Source organism: Delphinus delphis, chromosome 3, assembly GCF_949987515.2.
Source record: "Delphinus delphis chromosome 3, mDelDel1.2, whole genome shotgun sequence".
NCBI classification, from domain to species: Eukaryota; Metazoa; Chordata; class Mammalia; order Artiodactyla; family Delphinidae; genus Delphinus; species Delphinus delphis.
Window position 1 is genome coordinate 53,841,624 of NC_082685.1, and position 13,175 is coordinate 53,854,798.

At 40.8% G+C, this 13,175-nt stretch overlaps 1 protein-coding gene across 3 annotated transcripts in view; it reads right to left on the minus strand.

Annotated features, from left to right (window-relative positions):
- ARHGAP26 (Rho GTPase activating protein 26) overlaps positions 1–13,175 on the minus strand; it is a 478,823-nt gene that overhangs the window by 91,757 nt on the left and 373,891 nt on the right. The window lies entirely within an intron of this gene.

A 13,175-nucleotide genomic window follows, 5' to 3' on the forward strand; every position in this document is an offset into this window, starting at 1 on the left:
CATGCATAATCCTTATCTTCTGGCTTTTTCCTCTCTGCCTTCACTTACGTTGGGATATATATTTTGTACAAATTGGTCCAAACATTGCTCCCCTCCCCAGGGCTGTGCAGGAGGTGAAGGACCAAGTTTCTGAAGCATCACAACAGGGTAAGTATGTGGTTAGCGTACTTAATTTGACCAAATTGAACGTCTTTGAGAAACACATCACTAAGGCTCCCATGAACGAGAAACAGGTGGGATCTCTGTGACAAGAGATGATCAGCAGGGGATGTTTCTAGACAAACAGGTGCTCTCTTTTTTCTTCTTTTTGTAAACAAGCTTCTGTCTCCTTTTTTTGAATTTTTGAATTTTCTTTTATTTATTTTCTTATACAGCAGGTTCTCATTAGTCATCAATTTTATACACATCAGTATATACATGTCAATCCCAATCGCCCAATTCATCACACCCCCACCCCGCTCCTTCCCCCCTTGGTGTCCATAGGTTTCTTCTCTACATCTGTGTCTCAATTTCTGCCCTGCAAACCGCTGCAGCTGTACCATTTTTCTAGGTTCCACATATATGCATTAATATACGATATTTGTTTTTCTCTTTCTGAATTACTTCACTCTGTATGACAGTCTCTAAGTCCATCCGCGTCTCTACAAACAACCCAATTTTGTTGCTTTTTATTGCTGAGTAATATTCCATTGTATATATGCGCCACATCTTTATCCATTCATCTGTCGATGGGCACCTAGGTTGCTTCCATGTCCTGGCTATTGTAAATACTGCTTCAATGAACACTGGGGTGCATGTGTCTTTTTGAATTATGGTTTTCTCTGGGTATATGCCCAGTAGTGGGATTGCTGGGTCATATGGTAATTCTATTTTTAGTTCTTTGAGAAACCTCCATACTGTTCTCCATAGTGGCTGTACCAATTTACATTCCCACCAACAGTGCAAGAGGGTTCCCTTTTCTCCACACCCTCTCCAGCATTTGTTGTTTGTAGATTTGCTAATGATGCCCATTCTAATTGGTGTGAGGTGATACCTCATTGTAGTTTTGACTTGCATTTCTCTAATAATTAGTGATGCTGAGCAGCTTTTCATGTGCTTCTTGGCCAACTGTATGTCTTCTGTGGAGAAATGTCTATTTAGGTCTTCTGCCCATTTTTGGATTGGGTTGTTTGTTTTTTTAATAGTGAGCAGCATGAGCTGTTTATATATTGCTGAGATTAATCCTTAGTCCATTGATTCATTTACAAATATTTTCTCCCATTCGGAAGGTTGTCTTTTCGTCTTGTTTATGGTTTCCTTTGCTGTGCAAAAGCTTTGAAGTTTCATTAGGTCCCATTTGTTTATTTTTGCTTTTATTTCCATTACTCTAGGAGGTGAATCAAAAAATATCTTGCTGTGATTTATATCAAAGAGTGCTCTTCCTACGTTTTCCTCTAAGAGTTTTATAGTGTCCGGTCTTACATTTACGTCTCTAATCCATTTTGAGTTTATTTTTGTGTATGCTGTTAGGGAGTGTTCTACTTTCATTCTTTTACACGTAGCTGTCCAATTTTCCCAGCACCACTTATTGAAGAGACTGTCTCTTCTCCATTGTATATTCATGCCTCCTTTGTCATGGATTAGCTGACCAAAGGTGTGTGGGTTTATCTCTGGGCTTTCTATCTTGTTCCATTGATCTATATTTCTGTTTTTGTGCCAATACCATATTGTCTTGATTATTGTAGCTTTGTAGTATAGTCTGAAGTCAGGGAGTCTGATTCCTCCAGCTCTGCTTTTTTCCCTCAAGACTGCTTTGGCTATTCAGGGTCTTTTGTGTCTCCATACACATTTTAAGTTTTTTGTTCTAGTTCTGTAAAAAATGCCATTGGTAATTTGATAGGGATTACATTGAATCTGTAGATTGCTATGGGTAGTATAGTCATTTTCACATTACTGATTCTTCCAATCCAAGAACATGGTATGTCTCTCCATCTGCTGGTATCATCTTTAATTTCTTTCATCAGTGTCTTGTAGTTTTCTGCATACAGGTCTTTTGTCTCCCTAGGTAGGTTTATTCCTAGGTATTTTATTCTTTTTGTTGCAACGGTAAACGGGAGTGTTTCCTTAATTTCTCTTTCAGATTTTTCATCATTAGTATATAGGAATACAAGAGATTTCTGTGCATTAATTTTGTATCCTGCAACTTAACCAAATTCATTGATTAGCTCTAGTAGTTTTCTGGTGGCATCTTCAGGATTCTCTATGCACAGTATCATGTCATCTGCAAACAGTGACAGTTTTACTTCTTTTTTTCCAATTTGTATTCCTTTTATTTCTTTTTCTTCTCTGATTGCTGTGGCTAGGACTTCCAAGACTATGTTGAATAATAGTGGTGAGAGTGGACATCCTTGTCTTGTTCCTCATCTTAGAGCAAATCCTTTCAGTTTTTCACCATTGAGAATGATGTTTGCTGTGGGTTTGTTGCATATGGCCTTTATTATGTTGAGGTAGATTCCCTCTATGCCTACTTTCTGGAGAGTTTTTATCATAAATGGGTATTGAATTTTGTCAAAAGCTTTTCCTGCATCTATTGAGATGATCATATGGTTTTTATTCTTCAATTTGTTAATATGGTGTATCACATTGTTTGACTTGTGTATATTGAAGAATCCTTGCATCCCTGGGATAAATCCCACTTGATCATGGTGTATCATCCTTTTCATGTGTTGTTGGATTCTGCTTGCTAGTATTTTGTTGAGGATTTTTGCACCTATATTCATTAGTGATATTGGTCTGTAACTTTTTTTTTTTGTAGGATCTTTGTCTGGTTTTGGTATCAGGGTGATGGTGGCCTCATAGAATTAGCTTGGGAGTGTTCCTTCCTCTGCAACTTTTCAGAAGAGTTTGAGAAGGATGGGTGTTAGCTCTTCTCTAAATGTTTGATAGAATTCACCTGCGAAGCCATCTGCTCCTGGACAGTTTGTTGGGAATTTTTAACCACAGTTTCAATTTCATTACTTGTGACTGGTCTGTTCATATTTTCTATTTCTTCCTGGTTCAGTCTTGGAAGGTTATACCTTTCTAAGAATTTGTCCATTTCTTCCAAGTTGTCCATTTTATTGGCATAGAGTTGCTTGTAGTAGTCTCTTAGGATGCTTTGTATTTCTGCAGTGTCTGTTTTAACTTCTCCTTTTTCATTTCTAATTTTATTGATTTGAGTCTTCTCCCTCTTTTTCTTGATGAGTCTGGCTAATGGTTTATCAATTTTGTTTATCTTCTCAAAGAAAAAGCTTTTAGTTTTATTGATCCTTGCTATTGTTTTCTTTGTTTTTATTTCATTTATTTCTGCTCTGATCTTTATGATTTCTTTCCTTCTGCTAACTTTGGGTTTTGTTCATTCTTCTTCCTCTAGTTCCTTTAGGTGTACTATTAGATTGTTTATTTGAGATTTTTCTTGTTTCTTGAGATAGGCTTGTATAGCTATAAACTTCCCTCTTAGAACTGCTTTTGCTGTATCCCATAGGTTTTGGATCATTGTGTTTTCATTGTCATTTGTCTCTAGGTATTTTTTGATTTCCTCTTTGATTTCTTCAGTGATCTCTTGGTTATTTAGTAACATATTGTTTAGCCTCTATGTGTTTCTATTTTTTCCAGGGTTTTTCCTGTAATTGATACCTACTTTTATAGCGTTGTGGTCAGAAAAGATGCTTGATATGATTTCAATTTTCTTAAATTTACTGGGGCTTGATTTGTGACCCAAGATGTCATCTATCCTGGATAATGTTGCATGCACACTTGAGAAGAAAGTGTAATCTGCTGTTTTTGGATGGAATGTCCTATAAATATCAATTAAATCTATCTGGTCTGTTATGTCATTTAAAGCTTGTGTTTCCGTAATTATTTTCATTTTGGATGATCTGTCCATTGGTGTAAGTGAGGTGTTAAAGTCCCCCACTATTATTGTGTTACTGTTGGTTTCCTCTTTTATAGCTGTTAGGAGTTGCCTTATGTATTGCCTTATGTATTGAGGTGCTCCTATGTTGGGTGCATATATATTTATAATTGTTATATCTTCTTCTCTGCACTTCCTGGACTAGGGTGGCTATTTCCTTTCCCATGTTAGGGAAGTTTTTGTCTATAATCTCTTCCAATATTTTCCCAGGTCATTTCTCTCTCTCTTCTGCTTCTGGGACCCCTAAAATGCGAATGTGTCTGTGTTTAATGTTATCCCAGGGGTCTCTTTGGCTGTCTTCATTTCTTTTCTTTTTTTTTTCTTTATTCTGTTCCGCAGCAGTAAATTCCACCATTCTGTCTTCCAGGTCACTTATCCGTTTTTCTGCCTCAGTTATTCTGCTACTGATTCCTTCTAGCGTAGTTTTCATTTCAGTTATTGTATTGTTCATCTCTCTTTGTTTGTTCTTTAATTCTTCTAGGTCTTTGTTAAACATTTCTTGCATCTTCTCGATCTTTGCCTCCATTCTTTTTCCGAGGTCCTGGATCACCTTCATTATCATTATTCTGAATTCTTTTTCTGGAAGGTTGCCTATCTCCACTTCATTTAGTTGTTTTTCTGGGGTTTTATCTTATTCATTTGGTACATAGCCCTCTGCATTTTCACCTTGTCTTTTTGTGGATGTGTTTTTCGTTCCACAGGCTGCAGGACTGTAGTTCTTCTTGCTTCTGCTGTCTGCCCTCTGGTGGATGAGGCTGTCTAAGAGGTTTGTGCAAGTTTCCTGATGAGAGGGACTGGTGGTGGGTAGAGCTGGCTGTTGCTCTGGTAGGCAGAGCTCAGTAAAACTCTAATCCGCTTGACTGCTGATGGGTGGGGCTGGGTTCCCTCCCTGTGGGTTGTTTGGCCTGAGGCGACCCAACACTGGAGCGTGCAGGCTCTTTGGTGGGGCTAATGGCAGACTCTGGGAGGGCTCACTCCAAGGAGTACTTCCCAGAACTTCTGTTGCCAGTATCCTTGTCCTCAGAGTGAGCCACAGCCACCCACTGCCTCTGCAGGAGACCCTCCAACACTAGCATGTAGGTCTGGTTCAGTCTCCCTTGGGGTCACTGCTCCTTCCCCTGGGTCCCAATGCACACACTACTTTGTGTGTGCCCTCCAAGAGTGGAGTCACTGTTTCCCCCAGCCCTGTCAGAGCCCTGTAATCAAATCCCGCTAGCCTTCAAACTCTGATTCTCTAGGAATTCCTCTTCCCGTTGCCAGACCCCCAGGCTGGGAAGCCTGATGTGGGGCTCAGAACCTTCACTCCAGTGGGTGGCCTTCTGTGGTATAAGTGTTCTCCAGTTTGAGAGTCACCCACCCAGCAGTTACGGGATTTGATTTTATTGTGATTGTGCCCCTCCTACTGTCTCTTTGTGGCTTCTCCTTTGTCTTTGGATGTGGGGTTTCTGTTTTGGTGAGTTCTAGTGTCTTCCTGTCGATGATTGTTCAGCAGTTAGTTGTGACTTTGGTGTTCTCCCAAGAGGGACGAGAGCATGTCCTTCTACTCCGCCATCTTGGTTTAGGCTCTTCTCACTTCTAAACAGGTGCTGTCTTGAGGGTGTGTGGATGTGCCAGGGACAACATAAAGCAGTTCAGGAGTTATCTTCATTTTTAACCCTTTGTCTGAATGTCTAGTGTTAACCCTTACTAAACAATGAGGGAGAGGGAGGAAGGGGAGGAGAAGAAAGGGGAGGGGTGGAGAGGAAAGGCCATATGTTTTAGCCAGTTAAAACAGAAGCCTTTTTCCGTCTCTTCAAAAAAGATGTTTTATGAGGAAAGAGAAACTGAATTTTCTCACCAGGAAAAAACTCACTCTCTTCTAAATGTCAATTTTAAAACCAAAGATGTTTTCCCAGTTTTAGACACTGATGAGTTAGCTCTCCATACTGAGGCTTACAAAGGGTATGTGAGGACTGAACTTGTCACGTCCACCAAATGTTGCATGCCCCCTGGTTATGTAAAAAATGGCAGTTCTGAGGAGAAACAGAAGACCATTGACAGAACCAAGAAGATTCAGAAAATATAAACAGACCAATCACAAGTAATGAAATTGAAACTGTAATTTAGAATCTTCCAACAAACAAAAGTCCAGGACCAAACGGCTTCACGGGAGAATTCTATCAAACATTTAGAGAAGAGCTGACATCCATCCTTCTCAAAATCTTCCAAAAAATTGCAGAGGGAGGAACACTCCCAAACTCATTCTATAAGGGCACCATCACCCTGATACCAAAACCAGACAAAGATATCACAAAAAAAGAAAATTACAGACCAATATCACTGATGAATATAGATACAAAAATGCTCAACAAAATACCAGCAAACAGAATCCAACAACACGTTAAAAGGATCATACACCATGGTCAAGTGGGATTTATCCCAGGCATGCAAGGATTCTTCAATATATGCAAATCAATCAATGTGATTAACCATATTAACAAGTTGAAGGAGAAAAACCATATGATCATCTAAATAGATGCAGAAAAAGCTTTTGACAAAATTCAATACCCATTTATGATAAAAACTCTCCAGAAAGTGGGCAAAGAGGGAACCTACCTCAACATAATAAAGGCCATATATGACAAACCCACAGCAAACATCATTCTCAATGGTGAAAAACTGTAAGCATTTCCTCTAAGATGAGGAACAAGACAAGGATGTCCACTCTCACCACTATTATTCAACATAGTTTTGGAAGTCCTAGCCACGGCAGTCAGAGAAGAAAAAGAAATACAAATTGGAAAAGAAGAAGTATAACCGTCACTGTTTGCAGATGACATGATGCTATACATAGAAAATCCTAAAGATGCCACCAGAAAACTACTAGAGCTAATCAATGAATTTGGTTAAGTTGCGGGATACAAAATTAATGCACAGAAATCTCTTTCATTCCAATACACTGAAAACGAAAGATCAGAAAGAGAAATTAAGGAAACAATCCCATTTACGACTGCAACGAAAAGAATAAAATACCTAGGAATAAATCTACCTAAGGAGGTAAAAGACCTGTCTGTGTCGAAGAAGACACAAACAGATGGAGAGATATACCATGTTCATGGATTGGAAGAATCAATATTGTGAAAATGACTATATATTACCCAAAGCGATCTACAGATTCAATGCAATCCCTATCAAATTACCAGTGGCATTTTTCACAGAACTAGAACAAAAAAAATCTTAAAATGTGTATGGAGACACAAAAGACCCCGAATAGCGAAGCTATCTTGAGAAAAAAAAAATGGAGCTGGAGGAATCAGACTCCCTGACTTCAGACTAAACTACAATGCTACAGTAAGCAAGACAATATGGTACTGGCACAAAAACAGAAATATAGATCAATGGAACAGGATAGAAAGCCCAGAGATAAACCCACACACCTATGGTCAAGTAATCTATGATGAAGCAGGCAAGAATATATAATGGAGAAAAGACAGTCTCTTCAATAAGTGGTGCTGGGAAAACTGGACAGCTACGTGTAAAAGAATGAAATTAGAACATTACCTAACACCATACACGAAAGTCAACTCAAAATGGATTTAAGACCTAAATGTAAGACGGGACACTATAAAACTCTTAGAGGAAAACACAGGGAAAACACTCTTTGACATAAATCACAGCAATATCTTTTTGGATCCACCTCCTAGAGAAATGGAAATAAAAACAAAAATAAACAAATGGGACCTAATTAAACTTAAAAGCTTTTGCACAGCAAAGGAAACCATAAACAAGGCAAAAAGACAACCCTCAGAATGGAAGAAAATATTTGCAAACAAAGCAACTGACAAAGGATTAATCTCCAAAATTTACAAGCAGCTCATGCAAGCTCAATATCAAAAGAAATCACACAACCCAATCCAAAAATGGGCAGAAGACCTAAATAGACATTTCTCCAAAGAAGACACTCAGATGGCCAAGAGGCACATGAAAAGATGCTCAACATCACTATCAGAGAAATGCAAATCAAAACTACAATGACATATCATCTCACACTGGTCAGAATGGTCATCATCAAAAAATCTACAAACGGGCTTCCCTGATGGCACAGTGGTTGAGAGTCCGCCTGCCGATGCAGGGCACACCGGTTCGTGCCCCGGTCCAGGAAGATCCCACATGTCGCGGAGCGGCTGGGCCCGTGAGCCATGACCGCCGAGCCTGCGCGTCCGGAGCCTGTGCTCCGCAACGGGAGAGGCCACAACAGTGAGAGGCCCGCATACCGCAAAAAAAAAAAAAAAAAAAAAAAACCTACGAACAATAAATGCTGGAGAAGGTGTGGAGAAAAGGGAACCCTCTTGCACTGTTGTTGGGAATGTAAATTGATACAGACAGTATGGAGAACAGTATGGAGGTTCCTTAAAAAACTAACAACAGAACTACCATATGACTCAGTAATCCTACTACTGGGCCTTTACCCTGAGAAAACCATAATTCAAAAAGACACATGTACCCCAATATTCACTGCAGCACTATTTACAATAGCCAGGACATGGAAGCAACCTAAATGTGCATCAACAGATGAAAGGATAAAGGAGATGTGGTACATACATACAATGTAATATTATTCAGCCATCAAAAGCAATGAAATTGGGTCATTTGTGGATGGACCTAGAGTCTGTCATACAAAGTGAAGTAAGTCAGAAAGAGAAAAGCAAATATCATATATTAACGCATACATGTGGAATCTAGAACAATGGTACAGATGAACCTATTTGCAGGGCAGGAACAGACATAGAGAATGGACGTGTGGACACAGGGGGGAAGGGGAGGGTGGGATGAATTGGGAGATTAGGTTTGACATAAATATACTACCATGTGTAAAATAGATAGCTAGTGGGAACCTGCTGTATAGCGCAGGGAGCTCAGCTCGATGCTCTGTGATGACCTACATGGGTGGGATTGCGGGGGAGGCTGGGAGGGAGGTCCAAGAAGGAGGGGATATATGTATACATATAGCTGATTCACTTCGCTTGTACAGCAGAAACTAACACAACATTGTAAAGCAATTATACTCCAATAAGAAAAGGGGGGGAATATGTTCACATGTTAAGAAAAATAAAAAAGAAACGCTGAGCAGTTGCAGCCACCAATAAGAAAGGAAAGCCTGTCCAATGGGAACTACATGCAAACCTTCCAGTGATGGGGAGTGAGGCATTCTTGGAGACCATCTGCGAAAACGGCAGCCCACAATTCCTCCCACGCCTGTGCATGCACACTACTCCTCCCATCCAGAGGTGGGGTCTATTTCCTGCCCCTTCAATCTGGCTGGACTTGTGACTTGCTTTGACCAACAGAATGTAGCTGAAGTGACACTTTGTCTATTCAAGGCCTAGGATTTCAGAGGTCTTGCAGCTTCTGTGTTTGCCCTCTTGAGTTTGGCCTAGACTACTAAATGATGAGAGATCTCATGGAGAGAGAGGGCATGTGGAGGAGGGCCAAGGTGTCCTAGCCAACAGCTAGTACCAAGGTCCCAGACATGTGGAGTAAGGTCATCTTGGAGCCACCAGTTGCAGTAAAACCACTGCAGCTTGGAACACACATGAGCCCTCCCCAGATTTCTGGTCCACAGATGTGTGAGCAAAACAAGTCATTGCTGTTTTACGTCACTAGGTTTGTAGATGATCTGTTATGAAGCAACAGATAACTGAAACAGACAACTGAAACAGACATCTTACGGTTCTCTCTCTCTCTCTCTCTCTCTGAGTGGCTCCAAAGGCTACATGCCTGGGTTTCTATACCCTCCATCTGTGCTGTCTTCTACTTATTCCTGGGTCCCTCCCAATTTTATTCCAAGGCACAAAGTACACATCTCATGTAAAATGTTCTTAACAACACGAGAGAGAGTATTATACCACTAACTGTGGGAGACATACAGTTAAGACCTGTATTAGGGCTTGTTCAAGAAAGGGGGCATTTGCTATCAAATGCTTGTTGGGGGACAGGATGAAATGATGCTGTTGGAAAGCATTTCTTCAAGTGAGGTTTCAGGATTTTGTCCAACTTCCGACAATAAAGTTAGAGAAGTAGTCACTTACGACATTTGTGTGTGCATTTATATCTCTAGAAAATTACAGCCAAGCCTAAGGGAACGCTCATTAAATACTGTTAACTAAGATCTTCATATTGTGGATTTTAAAGGAAGATAACAATATTCACCTGAGGACAAAAACATGCTCTGTTGATGGATAATGTTAAATTCCCTTGGCAGGAAATTCCTCCAAAGCATTGTCTCCAGAAAGCCAGGGGCTCTCTGGGCGTGGCCATGTATGCTTTGGGTTCCTGTGAGGTGAACATCACAGGTTTCCAAAGGAGGCTAAGGCAGCATCTGCTGACTTTATGCCAGATCAGGCCCAAAACGACATTTGAAAAGGAGTCAAACTGCCTTATTCTAAGTTGTTTTTACCAGAAAGGCAAACCTGATGAATCTTAACGACTTTCTTCCCAGAATCATGTACGTACACAGGTCTTGCATATAACATTGGCCCATCATGGATCCCAGGTTAAAAACCCCTATCGTGGTGGTACACTAGCTCCCTCAGGACTGGAGACATACACTCTGCTGCAGCCTTCATCCTAGGAATGTTTCCACTGACACTCCTGCACTGGCTTCCACAGGAACAGAAATCTCGCTGTGAATCATCCCACTCTCTCGCAGAGACTAATGAAGAAGAACATATAATGAAGCACTATAATACTCTTTTAATATGTACCTCCCCAGATACACAGCATAGAGGAACATAATTTATAATCCACCAAATCAGATGAGTATTTTCACCAGTTCCTGCCCATATACTTGCAGGCCTGGCCATGCATTTCATATTTCATTTCTATTTCTATATTTTGTGCTCAAGGCGGGATGGCTGCTTGTTTACACAAGTTTTAATATTGTTATTAGCAGTATCTGGTCTTTTTTCTATCACACTACTTTTGAATGTTTTCTGGCTTTAAAGGCCCAAGGACACCAAAAAACTGTTAAGGTTCAAAAATCATTAGATGTTGCCTGCTATAAGCTCGTATATGCCCCTTAGGGACATGAAACATAATCAAACTCCTTAGAAATCTGTCTCAACATTTAATATTATTTTATTTAACAAAAGATTAAGTTTAAAAATGATCATTTTGAGAAAGGGGCATATGTGACACTCAGAGATGGACTTATGCTCTATTTTCAGAGAATTCTGTTGAGACTGCTAAAAACAATGGATTACAGTTATTGACACTTACTTCTGGCTGGATTCTTGGCTAAGTCTTTTACGTAAATCACCTTATCTAATCCTCACAACAAAACAGAATAAGGGAGGTGGCTCACTGGCTAGCTGGTCATCAAACTTGCTTCCCTTTGCTCTGCACAGTTGGGTGCTTTCCCAGCCTCCCTTGCAGTTGGATGGGGTCACATGACTGAGTTCTGCCAATGGAACGGCGGTGAAAATAAGGAAAGCATCTTCTAGGCTTGGCCCATATAATCTTACTCAATCCTCCTTGCTCTCTCATTTCCCCCACCAACTGGTCGATTGTAGAGACCTGCAGAGCAGAAGGCAGAGCTACAAGATGGAAGGAACCTGGGTTGCTGAATCACGGTGCAGTACCCCACCCTCAGAATACCCACAGTAAACTGGTATGTGAGCAAGAGATCAACTTCTATTGTCCTGAGTCACTGACATTTTGGGGTTATTTGTCACAGCAGTTACACTGTACTGAAAGTACTTTTATGAGCATAGAGAGGCTGAGTAATCTGCTCATGGTCACACAGCTATTAAGAGGTAACAGATTTAAATCCGAGTGTTTTGTTTTTAGAAAACATGTTACTAACTGCTATTTGATTATATTCCCTTTTTCCAAGTTAATTTTCATCATACGTAACATAATCTTCTTTTATACCTGATTTACTGTATTTGTGGGAAGTGGTTGGACAGAGTCCAAAGTTTGAGAGAAAGAGAAGATAATTTCTTCAAATAAATTATCTGATTTCATATCTCTTTATTAACCATGTCAGAAAAAGGCTATGTTGTTTACACAATTTTGCAGGAGATCTCCGTTACTCTGTGAAAGTTTATATTCAGAGATTCTTTAGTAATTACTAATGCTCTATAACAAATTATCCCCCAAACTTAGTGGTTTAAAGCATTTAATATTTCTACCACTTTCTGTGAGTCAGGAGAAGGTTAGCTCAGTGGTCTCTTATGCGGTTGCACTCAAGGTGTCGGTTGGGGCTATATCATCTGAAGGCGTGACCATTCACTTCCAAAGTGGCTGACTCACACATGGCTGGCAACTTGGTCTGGTTGTTGGTAGGCAGCCTCACTTTCTCTCCACTGGGCTGTGTGACCACCATCACAACATGGTGGCTTGCTTGCCCCGGAGTGAACAAGTCCAGAAACCAAGGCAAATGCGACAAGGTCTTAGGACTGCTCAGCAAAGTCACAGACCATTATTTTTGCAATTTCCTATTGATCAATTCCTACTGATCACATTGGGATCAGTGCTGATCGCTTATTCACAGTTGGAAGAGGATACACAAGGGAGCGACTACTAGGAGACAGGGGTTACCAGGAGCCACTTTGGAGCTTAGCTACCACAGGAACCCACCCATTCATCCAACACATACACTGAGCACATACTGAGGAACTGGGGACAAAGCACAGAAGAAAACAGATTAAAGTCCCTGCTTTCATGATACACACATTCTACAAGAGGTCAGAAAGGCAATAGGTGTAATCAATAAGTAAATTATATAGTATGCCAGAAAGTGGTAAGGAGAGAGACGGCATGATCAAGGGGAGGGGGAATGCCGGGGTTGAGACTGTTCGCAATTTAAAATAGAGAGATGTCGGTGGGCCTCACTTAGGCTTGAAGGAGGTGAAGAAGTATGCCAGGAGGAAGAGCGTTCCACGCACTGCAAACGGTAACTGCAAAGCCCTTGAGGTGGGAGTGTGTGCCATGGGCAAGGACCAGCAAGGCAGTCGAGGTGGCCGTAGGAGGGAACTCAGGGAGAGGGCTGTAGGAGGTGAGACGAGGCAAGTAACAGAGGGGAGAGCAGAGACCCTGTAGGACATTCAAGGCTCCTGGGAGAGCTCTGACTTTCACTCTGTGAAATGCGAAGCCACTGGACGGTGCTTAGCAGACAACTGATACTATTTGATCTAACACTAAAAAAATCTCATTCTGGTGGCTGACATCGGAATAGACAGGCCAAGGGTGGGAACAGGGAAAC